The 16,567-nt window shown below is 43.5% G+C and overlaps 2 long non-coding RNA genes across 2 annotated transcripts; both read right to left on the minus strand.

Moving 5' to 3' along the window:
- Positions 1–4,593: 4,593 nt before the first annotated feature.
- Positions 4,594–5,870, minus strand: LOC146360712 (uncharacterized). The gene is made up of 2 exons (XR_014799469.1): positions 5,493–5,870; positions 4,594–5,384 (listed from the first exon to the last, which is right to left on the minus strand). It is a non-coding gene; the product is annotated as an uncharacterized LOC146360712 (long non-coding RNA).
- Positions 5,871–10,899: 5,029 nt separating this feature from the next.
- Positions 10,900–13,652, minus strand: LOC146360713 (uncharacterized). Its single transcript, XR_014799368.1, has 2 exons — positions 13,350–13,652; positions 10,900–11,069 (listed from the first exon to the last, which is right to left on the minus strand). It is a non-coding gene; the product is annotated as an uncharacterized LOC146360713 (long non-coding RNA).
- Between the last annotated feature and the right edge of the window lie 2,915 nt (positions 13,653–16,567).

A 16,567-nucleotide genomic window follows, 5' to 3' on the forward strand; every position in this document is an offset into this window, starting at 1 on the left:
ATAAGTGCTGTTTCTGTATAAAGAATTAGTTTTGTTTGAGGTGAAATGTGGGACATTATAATATAATTTAGTAACATTTAGTGCAGCGCTCCGCAGCCTTTTTTGCGCCACAGACCAGTTTAACGGAGCGGCCTTTAAGGTGTCGCAGATTAATACAACAAAATAAAACGATACGACCGAGACAGAAACTGTGGTATTTTGTAAATATAATAATAAACACAAATTCACTGTGTAATTGTGTAACGTTGTTAGCAGCGTCCTCCTGAAATACACCAACAACATTGAGAGTAACATCCCTCTGCTCCATAATGCTCTCTGGTCGCTATGGTAACGCTCAAATATTTCTTTCAAAATAAGACGCACAACTACAACACGGGAAAAGACAGAGTTAACGTTAAAACCCCCGAAAACCATACATTTCACTCCACAGGTGAGCCTGTCAGGGTTCATTTGTGGAATTTCTTGCCTTCTTAATGGAGTTGGGACCATCAGTTGTGTTGTGCAGAAGTCAAGTTTGTACACAGCCAAAAGCATTATTTGATAGCTATTTGAATTCATATTATGCCAAGAACCAATCAGCTAATTAAAGAGAAATGACAGTTTCTCAGTCAATGTGTCCCCCAGTGCAGGAGCAGGTGTGATGGTGTGTGTGTGTGTGGGTGTGGGGGTGGGTGGGGGGGGGGGGGGGGGGGGGGGGCGCGTTGCTGCTGACACTGTTGGGGATTTATTCAAAGCTGAAGGCAAACTGAACCATCATGGCTACCACAGCATCCTGCAGTGACATGCCATGGCCGTAGAGTGAGGGCAAAAGGCCAACATCTCTGGGAACTCCTTCAAGACTGTTGGAAAAGAATTTCAGGTGACAACCTCATGAAGTTCATCAAGGGAGCCAAGAGTGTGCAAAGCAGTAATCAAAGCAAAGGGTGGCTATTTTGAAAGATCTAAATCTAAAATATAACACATATTTTGAGTTATTTCACACATTTTTCTTTACTACAGAATTCCATATGTGTTCATTCATAGTTTTGATGCCTTCAGTGAGAATCTACAATGAAAATGAAAATAAAGTAAAACTATTAAGTGAGAAGCTGTGTCCAAACCTTTGAATTGTAATGCAGGTCTATGTTAATCTATATTAGCATTTCTTGTGAACCCCGATTAGGCCCAATGCATTAATGTTGGGGCCGTCATATATAAAATTGCTTAGAGACTGGGTTTTAGTGTAAAAACACTGCTATTTTAGATGCCAGTCCAATTAGAAATGTATATTTTTGCTGGTTACCCTTGATGACCTCAGAGGTCTGGGGTAGCAGGCTCAGGAAAGCTTCTCTGAATTCTTACAAAATGGTTACAGTAACATTTTAACTAGCTAGATTTATCCAGTTTGAAATAATGCATGAAAAATGCATGTCAGTGCTTGTGACATAGCCCTGTGTTAGACAATGTGCTCGTGAGAAAATGGGCAACATGCACAAATAGGCAGAATTTCACATCCCAGGGACAGCAGTGGCGGCACAGACCTCTCACAGGGTTTTGATATGACCGAGAGTAGTGCTTCACATCGTCTCTCACACAACTAAATCACAAGTACTAACATGCAGTCTGTGTGTACTACTGAAATAGCACACAGTAGGTCTTCCTTCTTCCCTAATTGCACAGTCCCAAAGGCATGTTTATGTAAGGCTTCTTCTGTATTTACTGGTAATATCTGCAGTGGCACAGCTCTCGTATGCTCAACACTGTTTTTCCCATGCAGGAAACACCTTATTTTCATGTAGCACATAGTTCCTCTTCTATTTTCGCCTTCATGGAGACAGGAAAATGGCCAGAGGCTGTGCTGTTTCTCTCTGTAACCACAGAATATTTAATAACTGGACCCTGGGCTGTGTCCCGAGAGGGATGCTATTCATTACTCAGCTCTATCACAGAATGTTACCTTAACAACAAACAGCAGTCATGAATGCCATCTGAATAGCTCAGCAGCTGGCTGGGCTAGAGTGAAGCAGTCAACATAGGGCTTGAGGATCAAAAATAAGGTTACTTGATGAGGCTGCCAACTAAGAGCTACAAACCAATACACACCCACCAAAGGGACACTGTTTAAATACACAGATTTCAGATTCCTGAAACAAAGGCTGAGTTATTTTGAGCCATGATGACATCTGGAGAAATCGTGGAGGTGGGTTATGAGGGCACCGGCCCAGTCCTTGTAATATAAAACGTTCCCCCTTGTGTGGTGGACATTGTCCTTGTACACTACAAAAACCAGCTAGTGCTCACACACACAAGCACACATCAAGACTCTCCTCACTGTAGTGGGTTGTGTAAGCAGATAATGGCTGAGCCAAAATTGCTCCACTTCAACTCATAATGACACATGCAGTGTGTTTTTGTGCAAGTCAGAGATGAGGTTGAGTAGAATTCCTTATGTAAGCTTGTTGTATCAAACACACACAAGCACACAGTTCATCTTACTGCTGTATTCAGAGAATTCAAGAAGCATCATTTTGTTCCACTTTTTCTTGTAGCATTACATCCAAAAACAACTGTAAAGTATATGAATTCTAATTTCCTCAGTAAAAACTGTAGAGCAGTGTACACGTGCAGAGACAGAAACTGTAATTTGAGCCAACCTTAATCTGAATCACAAGTGCTTAATTGAACGGCGCTTAATTAGGACTAATGCATTCAAAGAAAGAAAATATCCTCCCACAGCATTACACCATCACCCTTGAGTCCAGACTCATCACTAGACCATCCAGGGATTTTCATATCTTCTATTGTCCAGTCTCGTTGAGCCTGTGCTAATTGCAGACTCAATTCCCGTTTCATAGCTAACAGGAGTGGCACCCAGTTTGGTCTTCTGCTGCTGTAGTCTATCTGCCTCAAGGTTCAATATGTTGTTCATTCATAGATACTCTCTTTGCATGCCTTGGTTGTAATGAGTGGTTGATTCTGTTGCCGTTGCCTTCCTATCAGCTCAAACTCATTCTTCTCTAAATCCAGCATCAAGAATGCATTTTCATCAGCATTTTCATTTTCTGTGCTGTTATTTAGTTCAGCTTTATTCAGCCACTTCTTCTACCTGCTGGTGGTACATCGAATATGGGGGCCTGTCCTTCCATAATGCCTCCTTTTGCTCCTATTCTTTTTTCTGGTTTCTTCCGCCTGAGGTATTCACTAAGCGCATTATTGGTTGTGGCCATCTTCCGATGTACTCATGGATCTTTGTTGTCTCGACCTTTATAGTGGTTCTTACACTGCCTAGTCCATGTGCCCCTTTCTTCAGCTTAGCCTACAGTCTCGGGGTGCTGGATGTTTAACAATGAGTTACTAGTTGTATTGATGTTATTGTAGAAGTTGGGTGTCAAAGAACCCATAGTTCCCACATCCTCTTCATGTAACCCCTTTAACTGAGGCTACATGTGTAGCAGCATTCTAACAGTTCCCTATTCTCTCCCTTGTCCATGTATGCCATAGCCTTGTTCCCGCTTGGTGTCTTAAGTCAGCTAGCTCTTGCTCTACACGGGTTTGTTCAGTCTTGGCATGATGGTTACAGCTTTGGCGATTCTCAGACAGAGTACGAGAATCGCCAGAGTTAGGTAGGTGAAGTACGTTAAGGTGTCTCCCATCTTAACATGTGCGTTGTTGATGGTATTGTCTAGGGCAGAGATCCTGGGCCAAACTGTCATGTATGCTGTGTGAGGCAAGGAAGGATTAGACCCAGGAGGATTCTCAGAACTAAATGAAGACCTCTAGCTGGGATGGAACAGGACCAGGCACAGGGTGCTCAATCTGCTTTGGGTGCTGCGACTGGGGATGCGCAGGGCACGTAGCTGCATCCACTGATAGCTGAGGCTGATAAGGAAGACTGGCCACTCTCTCCCTGGGAATAGGAACAGGTGCAGCTGAGCGGCTGAGACCTAGCTGCTCTGAGAACTGGAACAGGGACCAGATGGGCCCCATCCAACCTTACTCCAGGAACGGAAATGGTTGCTGGGAAAAGCTGGACCCAAGCTGCCCTGGGAATAGGGACAGGGGACTAGCTGGGTGCTAGCCAGTCTATCCTGGGGAACTGGAACAGGTTGAGTAATAGGCTCAGGGGTGGACACTGGCAACAGTCTTTGAAGTCACAGGCTGTGGAGCAAAACAGTCCTCAGGATGCAAATCACTGAAAAGGGGCCTCAAGAGCAATAGTTGTTGGGAGTGCAGGCTGTGGTGCATAAATAGTGCCATTATAGGCATATAGACACACAGCAAGCTGGGACGTTTTGGTCCTGTAGCATAATCAGTTTTTAAGGTGCAGGCTGGGACACAAACACTTATTGCCAAGGCCTGCACACAGAGAGAATGACCACAAGCAGTGCATGGATCAACAGGTTTGGATGCATGAAATTCCGTGTCTGAATAAGCTGGCTTTGGCTCACAGTGAGCAAAATTTGAGTCCGTTAAAAGGTATCGGGTCAGCAATGGCTCACAAGGAGATGGTTGAGAATGAGCGTAACAAACTGGTGACAAAGAAGGCTTATCCTCAAACCTAAGAGTCTTTCATACACAAGAACATTTTGGTAACATACATTGTTCACAAGCATGTCGACGCAGTTCATTTCTTTATTATAATACCGGCCAGGAACACAAAGCTTAACCTGATCAGCCATCTCAGAAACACTTAAAGTCTCTTAGCCAGCTCACAGAGAGCTTACAAACAGAGACTACTGTCTTCATGTCTTTAACATCGGAACAGAAAACACAGTCTTATTACCAGCCAACTCAGGAACAGTGAACACAGTCTTAATTTTACTCGCGGAGCCTCGTCTCCTCTGGCATGAGGAAGTGGGTGGGTTTGGAGCTCTAATGCCTCCAACGTGCCTGGCAGAAGTATAATTCGCATGTCCCTGCTGCAAACCAGCTTCTCTGTGTGACATCAGTGCTGTGCAGTTTGCAACAGCAATTCGTGGATGAGGACCGCCCTGACCTTGGTTTTTGAGTGCAGGCGAATGATAGTGAAGAGTTTCCCATGTAGACACAACATTTTATTCATAGGCGCCTTTCAAGAAACTCAAGGACACCTTACAAGCAAATAAACAAAAATCATAGCATAGATAAAATAACAGTGGGAAGACGCCATAGAATTAACAATCAATACATCATAAACTAAAATCAAACAGAAAAGATGTGTTTTAAGAACGGCTTTAAAGATAGGGAAAGTATGGGCAGAAGTGACACTGTGCAAAAAAACAGAGCCATGGAGGTGCAAGATTATGAAGAGACTTGAAAGTAAGAAGCAGAATTTTAAAGGCTGTTGAAGGACAGGAGTACTAGAAGGGTTTCTGTTAATGACACAAGCGGCTGGATTTTAGACCAGCTGAAGTCTGTGAAGAAATCTGCATACAAAGACAGAGGGGATAGAATGACAGTAATAAATACGGGTTATAACCAGAGCATTGTAACGTTGGGTTGTGTTGCGTGGTTGAGAGGAGGCGGCAAAACACCTAGCAGGCTAGTCGGAAGAACACACACCCACGCTGGTATCCGTAATCCACGGTGGTTCTTTAATACGCCTTCTTCAACAACCATATAAAAGCCCGGCTGAACGGCTGCGGCTCAACAACATAACGCCCAGCGTTCATACAACCCAAGCGCTGCAAACAAAACAAAAAAAAGGTCTGGAGAAGAAAACATAAATCCGCCCTCGTTAAGCACAAGCGTGCAGGCACGTGTCCTCACAATCACAGAGAGAGAGAGCAGTGGCACAAACTGATGACACCATCAACCCTCAACTTGGGTGTCTTAAAGGGACACCACACCATTGTGACTGTTACAGCATGTACAAGAAGAGCAGTACTGTTAGCTGTAAGGGATGGGCACAGCCAACTATTACGTAAGTGGAAATGTGCAGACAGTAATAATATTGATGTGCTCCAAAATTTAAGGAGCTTAAAAAACAACGCCTAAATTATTAACCTGGAAGGAAGGAGACGTTTGAAAATTGTCAGTGCACAGCGAGAATTTTTCACTTTTGTCTAAAACGATTTTAGTTTCTACCAGAAGAACCTCTGTTTTGTCCGTGTTTATTAATTTAAGAAGTTTAGCAGACAAGCATGATTTAATCTCACGTAGGCAGTAAGTGAGAGAAGGTGGTGGGAGAGCCTAATTAGGCTTAGTGGACAGACAGAGCTGGGTATTACTAGCATAAGAGTGATAATATATGCCAAATTTCCTAAATATGTGATCAAAGGGTAAAAGATAAATAATAAATAGAAGGGGACCTAAAGACCCTTTCACAAAGGACGGTGCATGTGCTGCACTGACCGCTAGCTAGAGCAAAGGAACTTATAGGCTGCACCCTGCCTACACGTCATTTTTTTGTGTGTTCGCTCTACGTCCACTAGATACACAGGGTCCTTGTTGTTTCCAAACATGTATCTTTCTGACTTTGTATCCTCTACAATAGTTTGTGTTGTATTATGTTTAATAAATTAAAACAAACATGTATTGCTTATTCATGAAGAAGAAAGCTTTGTAACTATCCCAACTACTGAAATGAAATGGGCTTCAGAGCACAGCGCTGCAGGTGCCAGAGCAAGCTGTTAGTAGATATTACTGATCTTACTATTAAAAAAGGTCATAAAAATATTACACTGCCCAGTCCAGTGAAGCCGGGGTGGAAAACTGTCAAGTGACTGAAGAATGCAGTTTAAAGTAGACCGATGGGTCTTACCCTTTCCTTCACCAGACCTGATTAGAACAGCATAATATTCAGATTTGGCTGCAGAGAGAGCATCCTTATACTGTCACATTTGTTAGTGACACATCCTCAGACTAGTCTTTGTGCAAAGGTGTTCCAAGCAGTCAACTTTAGCATAATTTCAGGGTGAACCAAGGAACAGAGTAAATGAAAGACACAGAAGACTGTGTAGTCATTATTGTAGTAAGACACCAGTTCATAGAGCAGATAAATTGTCTGTCAATTCCACCGGAGACGGGAGTTATGTTGTGATATGAAACAGAGGGAAAATAATTTGACTTAGATAATATTAAATTGACATCAAAAGATACCAGCTTGAGATCAGATATGGGAAGGTTGAAGGAGTAACACCAGAACAACAGATAATATCAAGAATATGGCCCTTGGAGTAAGTTGGCAAAATGAATAAATTGCTGTAGACCAAAGCTACCAAGACATGATGAGAAATCCCTCACAAGAGTGACAGTGTCCCTACGCAAATTAAATTCACCCAGCGTAATAACACTGGACTCAGAAAATTAATTCAAAAAGTCTTAATTTAGCTTGGGTGGGCGATACACTGGAGCAAGTATAGTGGGGTTAGGGCCTACAGCTTTATAAGATAATGGACTCAAATGAAGCATACTAGGTGATATTTTCCATTTCTTGCTTTAAATTGCCATGAGACCACCATTGCAACCAGATACATGGGGCTTACAGATGTAAACAAACCCAGGAGTAACAGCTAAACTTAGCTGTGCAAAATCATTAAGTTGCTGCCTGGTCTTAGTCAAGCAAGAGAAAAGGACTCTTACTGGTGAGTGAGCGGATATTAGAAGAAGCTCAAGGTAGAGTAGACCAGAATATTGTATTCGATGTTCAACAGAATAGGGGAAGTTCTTTCAAGATCCAGTGAGTGTATTTCTAATGGGGGTGATTCAGTACACAACAGCCAAGTTTCTTCAACCTCAAATTCATCCCTCTGAGCCAGACCAGGAGTGACATGTTTAGCCGCATGTTTTCCTTAAATTGCTGGCTGTCTGAGTGGTGTCCCAGAAACGATGTGGGCTTCATAGATAATTGGCAAACCTTCTGGAGGAAACCTGGTCTTGTTAGGAGAGACGGCATCCATCCCACTTTGGATGGAGCAGCTCTCATTTCTAGAAATATAGACAAATTTATTAAACCCCCCAAAATATGACTATCCAGAGTTGGGACCAGGAAGCAGAGTTGCAGTCTTACACGCCTCTCTGCAGCTTCTCTCCTCCTCCAGTACACCATTCTGGTTATGTTGGATCTCAGCTCTGCTTTTGATACTGTTGATCACAGCATCATGATAAGTAGGCTGAAGGACTTGTTTGGGATTACTGGTGTTGTTTTAAATGGTTTATGTCGTATCTATCTGAGAGATCCTTTACTGTCTGTATGAATCATGTGTTGTCTGAAACATCAGTTCTGCCTTCTGGGGCACCTCAAGGATCTGTTTTAGGTCCTATTCTCTTTTTGCTGTATATCCTCCCTCTAGGCCACATTATCAGACGTTACAATAATATTTCTTATCATCTCTGTGCTGATGACATTCAGTTATACTGTTCTTTCAAAGCTTCTGAGTTTTATAAATTGTCTTGTTTAAATAATTGTCTGTCAGAAATCAAACAATGGTTAAATGACAGTTTCCTCCAGTTAAATGCAGATAAAACAGAAACCTTGATTGTTGCACCTGATCGTGCTCTCAGAAATTAGGCAGCATATCAGTTTTTTAGACCCTTCATTTCAGTCGAGTCTCAGAAACTTAGGTGTTATATTTGACAGTTCAATGTCTCTTGAGAAACACTCTAAACAACTTGTCCGGAACTGTTTTTATCATTTAAGAAACATTTCTAAACTCAGACTGGTGTCAAAGGCAGAACCTGAGATGATTATTCCTGCTTTTATCTCTTCTCGTTTGATTATTGTAACGGTCTTTTTACGTGTCTCAACAAATCAGCTCTGGATCGCCTTCAGTCTGTACAGAATGCAGCGGCAAGACTTTTAACTGGTACAAACAAGAGGTCACACATTACTCCAGTTTTGGCTTCTCTTCATTGGTTACCTGTAAATTTTAGGGTTCATTTTAAAATGTTAAAATTATATATAAAAATATATACTATTCAAATATTTTCCCTGAGAGGGGCAGAGTCCGGAGAAAGCTGGCTTAAAGGGAGAAGCGAGCAGAAACGGCTTGTTTCAGCTCGAGGATTAACTGGGGAGCATGCACTAAAGCTCAGAGAGAAACAAATAAGGACTGCTTTGATTTGTGAATCATGCTAAGCAACTCTAGTGGAGCCCAGCACTAAATATATAGAGCATGAAATGAACATAATAGGACCTCTTTTACGTTTTTCAGGAGTTTTCTTTTCTCCAGTCAGAATTCATAGTTAATTATAAGTGTAGAGTGGATTTCATTTTTCTTCTTTGAGATGTTTTTAAAACTTAAATACTGGGAACTTAATAGGATGAAACTTAAAAATAGTCAAGATTAGAGGAACTGTTGTTTCTCACATAGACATCACACACACTGCAGTGTTGAGGTCATTACTCAGAAAACAGCGTCACACATTACTTAGTAGTGCAGTATGTTACTTAATTATGCACCAGAGTAAGTAATTTGTTACTCTACTCCATAAAATCCATCTATTCTCTTGTGCTTATAGAATGAGAGGTGGGGTACAACCTGGACATGTCAGCAGACAGAGAACATGCAAACTCCACACAGAAAGGCCCCAGCCAAACGGTGCATTTGAACTCAGGAGCTTCTTGCTGCGAGGGAACAGTGCTGACCACCATGTTGCCCTGGCCTGAAACCCACTGTCACAAAATTATAGGTTAGCAATATAAATCTGAGTCTACTTGATGTAATGTGACACAAAACCAACAACACAAACCGAAACCAGCCCAAAGACACTTCAAAGCAAAGTGATTCTCTACCAGAAATATGAACAGGTAAAAAGTGACGCTGCAACCTGATGATTGTTCAGGCTCTGGCTGCTGGCCTGGGGTCTGCATGCACTCTGCTTTAACATCACTCTGGGTTCTTAGTGTTATCATGCTGTCTGTGCACATGTTTGCTAACACAAGTTGTGTTAGCAGCATAAAGTAATTTTTATGTCATGGGTCACCCTCCCCTGACCCTCATCCTGACCGTGACATTTTAGGGTGAAGATCCACAAGGGAGCAATCATAAGGAGGTTTTCGGTACAGCGCTCACTTTGTGACCAATTTCATTTAGCAACAGCTGGCAACCTCCAGCAACTACTTGCTGACTGTAACAGGTGCTGCTAATTTTCAGGTTCTTAGGTGTTTCTGCTGCAGGCCACAAACAGTCCTGAATATTTTCATAATTTATGCTGGCTACATGATTGTGAGATTGTTAATTCTATCAACAGACTCCTATAATCATCACCCCTCAACTTTCTCTCTCTTTCTCATCTAAATGAAGTTTCTGCTGGACTAATTCAAGCCTTGAAACAGAGGAGATTAAATATCCATTGCAGACAATAGTGAACAGTGCAGGTAAAAGAAGCAGAAAGTGTGATCACTGTGTGAATTCAGTTTGCTTAAAAATAGATTTATGTTTTTTTCTTGATGCAGTTTATGTTAGAGTGGTACAAAAGATGCACTTCTGCATCTTAACCACAGACTGTATGTAAAAGATCAATGCAGCCACCCTGACATCACCCATAGGTTTGTGGATTACAGCATTGGCACCTTAAGTTTAGCTCCCACAATTACATGTGATATTAAATGGAATTACCATGTTTGACTAGTAAAAAACCAGGTTTGAAGACATTGCTGAAAAATCTGAAGGGTTTCTTTTGAGTTTTGAGTCAGTGCTGCAACATAACTGAGCACGGCACATTAAAAATGCATACTTTATACGTATTTACATATATTTATGTATACGTATATACATATTTATCTGTACAGTGAACTTGAGATGACCACCAACACTGGCATACACATTCACAGTGTGTATCAGTGTCAATATTTACCAATAAACTTAAACAATGAGTTTTAATCAAAGAATCATGTTGTCATAAAACCTTGAGGCAGAGATATTTGTAAGGAGAAAGGATTTCTTCATGTTTTGAGGAAGTGCTGAAGACTGAAGTGACACAACTTCAACTTTATGAATGACACTGATTGATTTTATTATTTTGATATGATGTTGCATTTATTAATGATGGCTGCTGCTCCTGTCTCTTCCATCAGGTGAAGAATGCTGCTCATGCTCGTCCGGCAGGTCCTGCTACTCCTGTCGCATCTCCAGCCGCTCCTGCTCCTCCTTCAGTTCCTGTTGCTCCTGCAGGGACAGGAAAAACGCGTGGGAGCAGCGCCCTCTCGCTAATGTGCGAAAGGGCGCTGCTCCCACATAAAATCTGGGCGCACAAGATTACCCACTCGGAGCCCTTCCTGCAAGAGTGCGCAACGCCCACGCCACCACGCAATCCAGTCCACCTCTCAAACACGCACCAGATTACACCACTCGGAGCTCCTCCTGCACGCACACGAGAGTTGGCCACACCCAGCCACCACTCAATCTGGGCCATCTCTCGCACGTGCACTGAGGAAAGGTCCATAACCTGGTCGGGAGGAGGGATTCAGGAGGTTCAACGCTGGAACATTGAACACTCCAACCTCCTCCTGCACGCATACGAGAGGGCGCCACACCCTGCCACCACTCAATCCGGGCCACCTCTCGCATGCGCACCAGATTACACCACTCCGAGCTCCTCCTGCACGTGCGCGAGAGGGGGCCACACCCAGCCACCACTCAATCCGGGCCACCTCTCACACGTGCACTTAGGAAAGGTCCATAACCTGGTCCGGGAGGAGGGATTCAGGAGGTTCAACGTTCTACAGATGAACCTCACACTCTGAGCTACTCCTGCACACCTCTTGCACATGCACAAGATTACGCCACTCGGAGCTCGTCCTGCAAGATGGCGCCACAACCAGCCACCACTCAATCTGGGCCACCTCTCACAAACCCACTGAGGAACAATCCATAACCTGGTCCGGAAGTGGGGGGGAGGAGGCTCAACGTTCCAGCGTTGAACCTCACACTCCTGCACGTGCGCAAGAAAGTATCACACTGGACCACCTCTTGCACTCGCAACAAGATTACACCCCTCCAAGCCCCTCCTACACGCGCACGAGAGGGTGCCACACCCAGCCCACCACTCAATCCGGGCCACCTCTCGCACGCGCACCAGATTATGTCACTCTGAGCTACTCCTGCACAAGATTACGCCACTCGGAGCTCGTCCTGCAAGATGGCGCCACAACCAGCCACCACTCAATCTGGGCCACCTCTCACAAACCCACTGAGGAACGATCCATAACCTGGTCCGGAAGTGGGGGGGAGGAGGCTCAACGTTCCAGCGTTGAACCTCACGCTCCTGCACGTGTGCAAGAAAGTATCACACTGGACCACCTCTTGCACTCGCAACAAGATTACACCCCTCCAAGCCCCTCCTACACGCGCACGAGAGGGTGCCACACCCAGCCCACCACTCAATCCGGGCCACCTCTCGCACGCGCACCAGATTATGTCACTCTGAGCTACTCCTGTACGCGCACAGGATCACACCACACCCACGCCACAAAAACACTCCGGTCCCCTCCACACTGAGTTTAGAAAAGTTTAACATTAACGCGGACACTGCATGTCCCCTTAACATTTCCACTTTAGCAAATGTCACCTGCTGAGCGGTCCTTACTGCACTCTTCAAAAGGTTTCAATCTATTAATAATATGACAACATTCATTTGAACAAAACACATTCTAATTAAAATAATCGACCTGATTTATGGCACAAATCTCACTTTTTTTTTAGGAAAGAGAAGCATTAAACTGTCAGTGTGGGTTTTCACTGATGGATGACACAAATTCAAGTGTGCTTTTAATTCTGAAATAAAATTAAAACACACACACACACACACACACACACACATAGTTTCTGTAGCCAAACAACAAAAGATAACAGATCCTTAGATACAAACATTTTCATTCCTCTTAGATTTTAGCAGTTACTCAGAGTCTAGCGGTAGGCAGGAAAATGAACACAAACATGATTTGTCTAAGAACAGGCTGTAAGATAGTACTTGCTTGGTTATATCACACTAAAGAAATTACAAAATGTGAGCACCCATGTACATGTACATGCATGCAGCGAATATCAAATTCTACTCTTTAAAGCATTTCACACTATGCAGCAAGAAGGTACCTTAGAACAGCGGTCTCCAACCGTTTTTGCGCCACGGACCGGTTTATGCCCGACAATATTTTCACGGACCGGCCTTTAAGGTGTCTCGGATAAATACAACAAAATAAAACTAGTACCAGTATCGAAAAAAAGAAGATTTATTCATAACACACGTGAAAAGACCCAGGAAAACCGAGTTAACAATAAAAACGATAACAAAATAACGCTGAAAACAGATAAAAACCCTGAAAACCACACATTTCACACCTGAGCCTCAACTCTCGCGGCCCGGTACCGGTCCGAGGCCCGGGGGTTGGGGACCGCTGCCCTTAATAATTCCACTTTAGCAAATGTCACTTGTCGAGCGGTCCTTACCTTAAAAAATAATCTTTTTTTCTTTCCTCTCCTCTCTTTTTCTCCTCTGTAATCCAAAGTGCATGTACCAGCTCTGCCAGCATTTTTCAAAATGTGTTTTTTCCATAAATGCTATGACAACATTCATTTGAACAGAACGCATCTGACGCATTTGCTAAGCTCCACCCCCGGCTACTGTTGAGCAGCAATAATTACCTGGTTTCTATATTTCTCGATGTAGCGCAGTGTCTTGTTAATTTATTAGGTTGAGTCGTTTAAAAGAACATGTCACAAACTTGTATTGATTGACAAATACACCACCTAATCATATGTGATAAGTTGGGACAAAATTGAAGTTGTGTAATGGTCAAGCAACTTGATAGCACAGTGTAACTGTGCGAAATTGGGGGTGCTTCAGCAACCCCAAAATGAATCAAAGCACCCCCAAAGATTTCTTACTTTTTTGACAATATTTGCTGTTTGTGTGACACACTACTAAAAATATAAAAAGCATACAGTACTGTACTTGTTTGAGGCGTAACATTTTAACAACAAAAGTATAGATAACCCCCCCTCCCAAAATGGTTTGTTCCAGCTCGCCCCTGCTCTGACTCTAGCGCTCTTGCTGCCAGAGCGATGGTGGCTGAGACGCAGCGGAGCAGAGGTGTAAGTGCCTGGCTTAAAACAGGACATGTTAGCTGCATTTAACCTTCAGTTACTCTTTATACAGTTAGGTAGGAGTCAGACCATGTTTCTTTTTAGCTGAAAAGCATTACACCAGGTAACCTGCAGTGTTGAAAACGTGTTTTCCGACAGTGTTTGCTACCCTACAATCCATCCTGCTCTGTAGTAAATTCAGCGACATTTGACGGTCCTGTTGCTCCCATTGAAATGTATACAGCCTATTTAAAATCTAAAACTTTAAATTGTCCGCAGCCTGCTGTTGTTACCACTGTCCTGTTTGAAATGGATACTAACTAGCTAACTGACTGAATGCCCATTAACCTTATAACTGTTGTGTGTGTGTGTGTGTACAGAGAGACAGCCAGGTTCATAATGGATATAAGGACGTTTTTTCAAAAAAAGGAGCCACATTCAGGTAAAAGTGTAAGATCAAATGATCCGTCAATCAAGAATAATGTTGGATCAGTGTTTCAATGTTTATATCTTTTATTAGATGTTCGTGTGGTTTGGTTATTTGCCTTTTGGTTGAAAGTACACTGAGAGAGGACTTTTTGTTAGTGATCTTAATATAACTTTTTTTCATATTAATGTAATTTTTCATCTAATTGAATACAATCTATTTGTGTATGATTGTCAGTCCAAAGAGGGAGAGAGGAAAGAGGGAACGTGAGGAGAAAGTACAAGGTCAGGAAGAACCAGGTAAGAAAACAGACAGGGAACAGTGACAGGCACAACAGAAACTGTTAAACTGACAAAGAGAAAAACATACATGCAAATACATACATATATGTCCAACCAGAGCATGTTGGTTGATGTTTAAGTGATTGCCTTCTTGTCTTTGGTGTGTAGTGGTACATTTCTCATGACATGCCATCTCTTCCTCATGTATTCACGTCATCCTCTTAAACTAAAGATTTAAGTAAAATTCATATACAGAAAATGTGTGAAAAAACAGTTTATTTTTTGATATATATTGGTTATGCATTGATCAAAAAAATTGTTGATGTGTAATGTTATCACAGGTACCTGCAGCCCAAATGAGAACATCATTATACACATAATTTTAAGTTTTTTGAGTCATTTAATCACATCTCCCTGTCCTCCACTCTCCCCACCTTCACCCAGTATGTTACCTGCTACACCAGAGACAATAAAACATTGGACTTATTGTAAGCCAACACCAAGGAGGCATACAGCTCATCACCTCTCCCTCCCCTGGGGGGCTCTGATCACAACCTGGTCCATCTCCAGCCTGTGTATAAACCTCTGGTACACAGAGAACCAGTTGTGAAACGCACAGTAAGGAAATGGTCGGCAGAGACTGAAGAGGCCCTGAGGGACTGTTTCCGTTCTACTGTGTGGGACAACCTCTGCAGCCCCCTGGAGGATGACCTCAACAGCATCACAGACTGCATTACAGATTACATGAACCTCTGTGTGGACAACACCGTGCCCATCAAAAAGGTACGGTGTTTTTCTAACAACAAGCCATGGATAAATCCTGAAATTAAGGCTCTCCTCAAGGAGAAGAAGAGAGTCTTTAGATCTGGAGACAAACAGGAGCTGAGAGCTGTTCAGAAGAAGCTGCACTGGAAGATAAGGCAGGGGAAGGAAAACTACAGGAGGAAGATGGAAGAGCAGCTGCAACAGGACAACATCAGAGGGGTTTGGAACAGCCTGAAGACAATCTCAGGACAAAAACCAACCCCCCAGGCTGCAGGAGACTTGGGGTAGGTGAATGACCTAAATAAATATTTTAATAGGTTTGATCGAACACCCACCCCTCCCACAGCATCGTCCCCCCTGCTGCAATCTCCTTCATCTTCAGGGACTGCCTGTCCTTCATCTCAGGACTTCACACCTCTCAGCTCCCAGCCATTACACCCACCCCCGGCTTCTGTGGACTCCAACTTACACCCCCCTCCCCCGAAACCCCCTCTCTCCATCTCAGCACTTCAAGTGAGGAACGAGCTTCGCACGATCAAGGTGCGGAAGGCTGCAGGTCCAGATGGCGTCAGCTCCAGGCTCCTGAGATGCTGCGCAGATGAACTGTGTGGCATCCTAGGATATCTGTTCAACCTGAGCCTCACTGGGGAAAGTTCCACAGCTGTGGAAGACCTCCTGTTTGGTACCGGTACCAAAGACCTCCCATCCCAAGGACCTCAGCAGCTACAGGCCGGTAGCCCTGACATCACATCTGATGAAGACCCTCGAGAGGTTGGTTCTAAACCATCTGCGCCCCCTGGTGAGGTCTTCATTGGATCCGCTGCAGTTTGCTTACCAGCCTGGCATCGGGGTGGAGGACGCCATCATCTACTTCCTGCACCGAGCTCTGACTCACCTGGAGAAGCCTGGAAGCACTGTGAGGATCATGTTCTTCGATTTCTCCAGTGCTTTCAACACCATCCAGCCACGACTCCTGAGAGACAAGCTGGAGCTATTGGGAGTGGACCACCACATGTCCCAGTGGATACTGGACTACCTCACAGAACGTCCACAGTATGTGAGATCACAGGGCTGTGTCGCTGATATGCTGGTCTGCAGTACGGGGCCCC

Source organism: Perissodus microlepis, chromosome 23 (genome assembly GCF_051167445.1).
Source record: "Perissodus microlepis isolate ML-2025 ecotype Zambia chromosome 23, ASM5116744v1, whole genome shotgun sequence".
NCBI classification, from domain to species: domain Eukaryota; kingdom Metazoa; phylum Chordata; class Actinopteri; order Cichliformes; family Cichlidae; genus Perissodus; species Perissodus microlepis.